The following is a 7,704-nucleotide window of genomic DNA, read 5'->3' as shown; positions in this document are numbered from 1 at the left end:
GAGAATGAAAAGGCAAGCCAGAAAATGCTCAAAGATACTTGCAATACGTAAACCCTCAGAAGACTTTTTCCCAAAATATATGCAAAGCGTCTACAACTCAAAAAAAATCAATACAATTTTAAAATGGACCAGAAACTTATAGAGGCACTTATGAAATGAAGATATCTAAAGAGCCAATAAGGATATGAAAAGGTGTTTAATCTTGGTAGTCATCAGGGAAATGCAAGTTAAAACACAATGAGACACCATTGCACAACAATCAGTATGACTAAAATTATAAAGACTGATAATACCAAGTGTTAGTAAGGATATGGAGCCAACTGGGATTCTCTTATACTGCAGGTGGAATAAAAATTGCATAACTCCTTTGGAAAACTATTAGGCATAGCTACTAAATTTGAAGATACACACACTCTATAACCTAGTAGCTTTACGTTTAGTTATATACCTGTCAGAAATCCACACATATGTGCACAAAAAACATATAAGAATATTCATAATAATCCCAAATTGCAAACATCTCAAATGCCCAGCAACAGAATGGAAAAATAAACTGTGATGAGCAATGAAAATGAACAAACTCCTGTTACACAAAGAAACATGGATGAATCTCACAAACATAATGTTAGATGAAAGAAACCAGACATAAAAAAATATAAACTGGAAGAGTCTTTTTATAAGATGTTTGAACACCAGTAAAACCAATGTGTGGTATTAGAAGTCAGGATAGGTTCCTTTTAATGAGGAAGTAGGGGTCACAAGGAAGCTTCTGGAGTACTAGTGATGTTCCATTTCTTGACTTTGGGGGTAGTTACATGGTGGGTTCATTTTGTGGTAATTCATTGAACTGCAAATAAATGATTTGTGCCCTTTTCTACATAAACATTTTAATATGTGCTCTATATGTCACATTGTAATAACATTTTAATAAAAAACAGTAAATACAGCTTATTATTGGATGTCCTTATCCATTGACAATGAAGTAAGCATACTAGAGAACAGTCAAGATCCTTTCCAGGAAATAGGACGTTATGACAAAATTGCCTCTTATTTGGTTAAAGATAGATCATGGCGGATTCTATTTGACAGTCTCTTTTTATTAACCAATTTCAATACTTGGCAATATTTATTTAATGATTTAAAAAAGAATGTTAACAATCCTTTATAACTTGTGCCCATTAATGACCCTGGAAAGTTTTTAGCTTTGCTTCTTGATTATAAGCTCCAATAGGTTGTGAATGGTTGTTTTGTAACACACTTGGTATAATGTACTTGTCTTCATCATTCTCTGGTGATTGCACAGAAAATAATCTTTAATAGTGCCCTGCTCAATTTAAGCTATGACATTATATTTGACATATTTCAGAGTTAAATATTCTATACTTAAATTTAATAAAATGGCCTCACAGTTTTTAAAATGTCTATGTTTTTAAATATGCAAAACGAGGTGAAACATTAACAACACAAAGCGATCAATGCTAAGTGTTAATGTCACTGAAAATGTTTTCATAAAAAAGTTTTCAATTAACTCAGCCATCTTTTACCACTTTAGAAAATCTACCAGTTTGGTGGTTAACTGGGTTGATAGACTAAATTAGACATTTACTACAGTTTTGTAAAGTTATTTTCTATAGTAGAAAGAAGGTGATATGTCCAAACTTGTTATTGGATTTATTCCTTTTTCTTAACCTTTTCTAAGTATGACACCTTAAGAACATTTGGGATTTCCATCCTAATTCTCTGTCTCAAATTAAGGGTATAAAACTATTGTATAAATTTTCCTGTGATTTTGGAACAATTCAGGACAAATTGGAAAATGCTTTCATTGTGTTCAGCAGCTGTTAAAACAGACAAAAGATAAGCAAGTCTTTAACAAAACAATTTCATAGTGTTATAAAAATTCCTCTTGGCTAAACCCATCCTGTTAGGAAGTTAGAACACTTCCTATGTTGGGGAACTCTGACCTCAGAAGGTTGTCTGTCCCATTTTTGGATTAATCTTGTTGGATTTTCCATTCCAAACTCTAAATGAAAATAGATTTCCTTCAATGATCCCAGGTCTACGTCTGGGACTACTCCTCTTCCTCCTGACAATACATCAAATATATGAATGCAGCTATATGTATCCCTCATCCTTATTCAGGCTACACATCCAGAGTTTTTTCTACTCTTCTTAGATGTTGATTGCTAGCCTTTGTAATCTTGGTTGCCATCGTTTAGAAATACAAGTGACCCTCATTTGGTGGTATAGGTGACTCTTCTTATAGCTTGACTGACAACTCCCATGGAATCTTTCATATCATAAATATTATAAATAAATCCCCACAGTGTCAATCTAAACTCTTATTTGCAACCGTGACTGATAACTGAATCTATTGGCACTGGACCAATGCAATCAAGAATGACAAGAATTTGTAATACTCTGAATCATGAGGAAGGAAGACTTTTCACTGCATGGAACAGCAAATCCATACTCCTCTGAAATGAGCACTGATTTTGGCAAAAGCAGTTTCTTCTCATAACACTAAAACACAGTTATGGAGGAATGAAGACCCAAAAGAAGAGATTTTCAATGTAAAGAAACGATGTTGTGATCACTTCAAGAAGGGGCACTGATTGATGTTAAAGACTTCAGAAATTGGGAGAAGCTGCAAGAATTGATAATTGATTCATGTTATCCTCTTCTCCCTCACCAATCCCCCTGCCTCTTACAATAGTTTGACTTGTAACCAGGGACAAATTAGATAATAAGCAAGAGATCCAGATTGACAATGTTTTCCTTAAAATATGGCATGTAAAATGAAATACAATACACCAAATATGGTCTGAAAAGTGTAGAGTGATACGTGACTGCTACTATTCCTCAAAGGACACTGTACTTATATTATTGAGACCTGTTTCCATTCAATATTTGGTAGTCATTCGTACTTTCATGTTGAGCTTGGGATCAATGGAAACCCCTATATCTTTATCACTCAAAATTTGCTAAACTAGATAATCCATGTTACTTGTACAACCAATTTAATCAAGTTGGAATGTAAGATATTTTTATTCATTACTTAAAAATCCATCTCTTTAACTGACCAGTATTTCCAAACCTGGAGATAATTCTGGATCTTGATTCTGTGATCCCACATCATGGCTACCCCTTCTCATTTTGTATCTTTTGCAAATATGATGAGCCACATTCCCTAGACAATGTTTAATGGAGTGACACAGGAATAGTATTTGTGTTGTGCAATGGGGAACCATTTTTTAGCTCCATCTCCAAACATGAAGTAATTCCTTCTGCCAAAGAGGTTTTACAACCACCCCCTCCATCACCATAGTATTCTGAGATAGCAGATAGTAGCAAAAATATATTCCAGAGGATGGCAAGGACAGGAATCCTAAACTCAAGTGAGATAGAGAGACGAATCACCACACACTGACAGTGATTCCCATTATCTGGTAAAGACAGCAGCCAGCATTTTGCAGATTATTGTAGATAAACAAAGCCTCCGACAGAAATCCACTGATAAAGATGTGGTTCTAAGGGATGGGAAATATATTTGTAAAGTCTTAAAATCAAGGGGTCATGGTTCTAAAACTAAGAAATGACACCTTGGTGAGATCAGCTTGGGAAAAGTCTTGTGAGACACATGCAGCTCAACAGAATATCATGGGGTCGCTCAGCTCAGTCAGGAGGAAATGGAGACTGCAGGTGGATCTCGGACCAGCTCTGTAGACCTTTTATTTTGTTGTATATGTGTGGCGTAATACATACAGTTCTTATTAAGAGCAAAATTTTCAAAAACATATATTTTTTAGTACCACTACCTAGTTATACCAACCAAGATTCTAGTACTCAAGATCGGGAAAAAACAGATAAGCGGCAGCCTTTACAGTACGTTTTTTTACTCAGGTGTACTTCTGGCTTAGAGTTTTGTATATTTCATTCTCACTGGGGTCTTAATATCTCTTAAATAAATAGACCTCTCCTGTGCTGGTTTTTACTAAGTGCCTCTCTCTGTCTTAAGTGATCACAAAACAGCCAAATAACAGTTCTAATTTGCAAGATATCTTTATTTAATTTTGATGATAAATATCTGGATGCAATCTTTCATCCCTTTTTTCAAATTTAAGGAATATTTTTCTGTCTTTTCTTCTCCATGTATTCTTAAAATTATTGTCAGTGATTTTTGTAATCCCATCTGAGTTTTTGGTAGTATACTGAGATATAACTCTTCTAGACACTTGAGTTCATTTAAAGCAAATAGTTAATTTCTTACAGCCTCTTTACATGAACATCTTGGTTTTACTCTCTTCCTAAACACTCTTACCCAGATTGAACATTTTTCTTCTTGAAACAGAGCATAGAAGTAAAGCAGGCTATTGAGTAATTCTCTTTTATCATCCTTGCCTAACGCCCTCATTCTTTTTCTTGTTTCCAACAGAAAATAAAAGGCCTTACTCTTTAATTGTTTACCCAATTAGATTGTAAGTTCCTGCTGGGCAAGAATATGTATTTACGTGTCTTTTATCTAGTTTTTTACATTGTCCAGTGTTCAGTATCATACTGAATATGTAAAAGATCCTCAATAAATACTTAATACTTTGTATTGTCACTCACAACATTACAAAAGCTGCTGTCTTGGAGATGTTGGGAAAATGTCAGATATCTTTGGCTTGTCATCTCACCATCTGTTCTCCACTTTCAGACTCTTTTTTGAAACTTTGCCTAGGCACATAGATGATTCACTTTCTTTCCCATAGTGTTGATGACATTTCCCCAAGTGTTAAACCTTGTGCTTGTGGTTAATCGATTCTTGGATCATATCGTCCTTCCAGACTGATGATTCTTGCTGTAGAATCCATGTGTCTTTTGTGGGGGTTACAGACTGTGGTCTTTGGAGTATATCAAAAACTTCTGACATTGGCTGACTGCTAGGGATTAGAATTTGTCATTTTTTTCTATTGAAGTGAAAGTGCTCTCTTAACTGGAACGTTGCCTTTTATCTTTCGTTGAGCTAACCAACTGTCGTCAGGGCCTCTTTAATAGTTAAGTCTTTTGGGAGAATTTATGAGACTTACGAGAAAAGTAGACTAATGTTATGCTGAACACTCAGAAGGCCAAAATTCTCAACAAGCTTTCATCAACAAATCATTCATTCTGAAAATTCTGATGAATGGAAAACTCTAGAGAACATTCAACACTGTCTGAGTGAAATAATTAAATGCTGGAGTTGGAAGGAAACTTAGAAATAATTTAGCACATCCCCTTAATTTTACTTGTGGGAAAAAACTGAGACCCAAAGAGATTAAATGATTTGCCCAAAGTAGTTCTGTAGTTGCCAGATGAGAGCTAGAAGCCAATGCTTCCAACAACAGTGTAAGGGCAGGGCTCCTTCTGTGAAACCCTACCATCCATTCAGGTTTTCTTCAACAAAGTAGTTTGCAAGAACTGAAGAAATGGCAGGACAAAGCAGCATAGAACTAATGAGTAGATTCTGGCTGTAATATGAACTTTCAAAAGTAAAATATCTTATGGCCTCAATGAAGGAATTTTTCCATATTTCTTGTAGGTGGTGAGCCCAGTGGTTTGGTGGGGTTTGCTGGAGATGGTTATTGATTTGGTTGAGTATTATAGGGATGTGAGGAGTGGAACATAGTGGAAACTAATGCAGGCAGAATGTGATAGAGTTCTAAGTGATTAGCACAGAGTTTAATAAATTTACTCTCTCATCAACAAGAGAGTGTACCTTCATCGTTCAATTGTGATGAAATTATAACCAGGGGGGAGCAAATAATGTATTGTTTCAAAGAACATCTGTAGAAATATCTGTATTTCTCAAAAGAAAGCTACTTGTAGACAGCATCTCTTGGTCTTAGATTGAATCAAATATAGTTTCCTGAATTGATGCTTTCCATATTTCGATGTTCCTACTTGGCAGGGGTATGCTTGGGCAATGGTTCTTTTTGTGACAGTGGAATCCCATGTGGAATAAATATTTCAATCCTTGTTGATTTGGCTCTGCTCCTCAAAGCTCATCTCATGAAGAAGTGACATGACTGATATTGAATTGTGTCATAGTGAATCATTTCAGATTGGCTTTGTTTTTGTATGGTTTGCTAGATTGTACACCCTTTTCAATCTATGTCAGTTGTCACACTTGCTACTATTTTATTATTTCGGTAACAACTAAGAAATTTGCCCTCCTGTTTTGTATACCTTACACTGCACAAATGCATAGACCTCTGCTAGAGCAGCACACAGCAACTTTCAGAAGTTTAATTCTTCCTTGAACATTCATAACAAATCAGCAGCTTTCAAAGACTGCTTTGAAAAAAAAAAGATTACTTTTAATGAAAAGAACTCCACATTTACCATCTACTACAAAAATTCAGGCACACAGAGCTTGGAGCAAAAAGACAGGAGAGAATAAACCACTATTGTGTTGAATCATAAAAATGTTAGGAGTACAAAAGACACAAAAGATGCTATATTGAAGAAGGATATAGGGTCACAGATGAGAAAAAAAAGTGAACTAGGGTGATAAGAGGAGGTGAAATGTAATTGTCTGTGTACCCGAGGGTAGGCACCACAGAGGCCTAAAACTCGTAATTGCTAACAATCGTCTCTTGAAGAGGAATACCTACTCCAGAATCTCTAACACTGAAAGTCAGAAAATCAGAGACATGTAAAGAAAGTAAATTTGTACTGCTAAATATATTCTGAATAATTATATATGCCTTGTGTTATAAAAGGAACCATGTCTCAACTTGGAAAATGTATGGTTTAGGAATAAAATTAATAAATCACATATAGAATACATTTTTAAATTATTTCAAAGGGATAGAAGAAAATAAAAATCACTGTTATCTCTTTCTTCTGGTGGTTGCATCTGATTTTTCCTAGCATCGTTTGTCCAGCCAGAACTGTTTTTTCTTCTTTTTGAAATCAATCAATCATTCATTCTATTTTGAAAACTTTAATTGTTGAATGACACATGTGATCTGCGGGAACAATTTTACAACCCTGGTGCACATGGTTAGACCAACTTAGCCTAATGCAAATAGTAGGTTTTTGTCTTTTTTCCCCCCACTGATTTGAACTAATTCTTCTATAGATAGTTGAGAGTTGATATGATCTAGAGCCATAAGTGTAACCAAGCCTTGATCCCTTATGGAGTTTGCAGTTTAGTGAAGAATATAGAGAAAAAAGGTAAAAAAAGAAGAAAAGTATGATATCTGGGGTAGGTTTTCTGGTGGGTAATGTGTGAAAGAATTTTATATTCCGGTGGCCTTTGCATCTTCCTCTCAGCTCTTACTGTCCCTCATTCTAAGAGTCTTTTTGATAATTTCCCTCTCAGCCGAATGTTAACTACACATTCCGCTCAGTTCTTCACAGAAAGTCTTTTGCTGGGTTGTGCATTCATATTCTCTCTCTGCCTTCCTACACGCTGAGGGGAGCACTTCATAGCACAATAGGGGCTGCTCAACACGTGGTAAGTTCCTGCATGAATTTAATGTGAAGAAAAACTGTGTCTCGTAGATTAACTTGCCTGCTCCCTATTGTGGGAAAAAAAGTATGTAACCAGATACATTTTATTTTCTACTTCTCTTGACAAAAATCCTAGTGCTTAATGTCTTGCTCAAGTGTTACAATCTGCTCAATTCAGTTGCCTGAAAAATACCTATTCCTTCTGCTTTCTTCAGACAGTAT

Source organism: Ceratotherium simum, chromosome 31, assembly GCF_057802395.1.
Source record: "Ceratotherium simum simum isolate JZ-2026a chromosome 31, ASM5780239v1, whole genome shotgun sequence".
Lineage (NCBI taxonomy): Eukaryota > Metazoa > Chordata > Mammalia > Perissodactyla > Rhinocerotidae > Ceratotherium > Ceratotherium simum.
Note: the sequence above shows the minus strand (reverse complement) of the source record.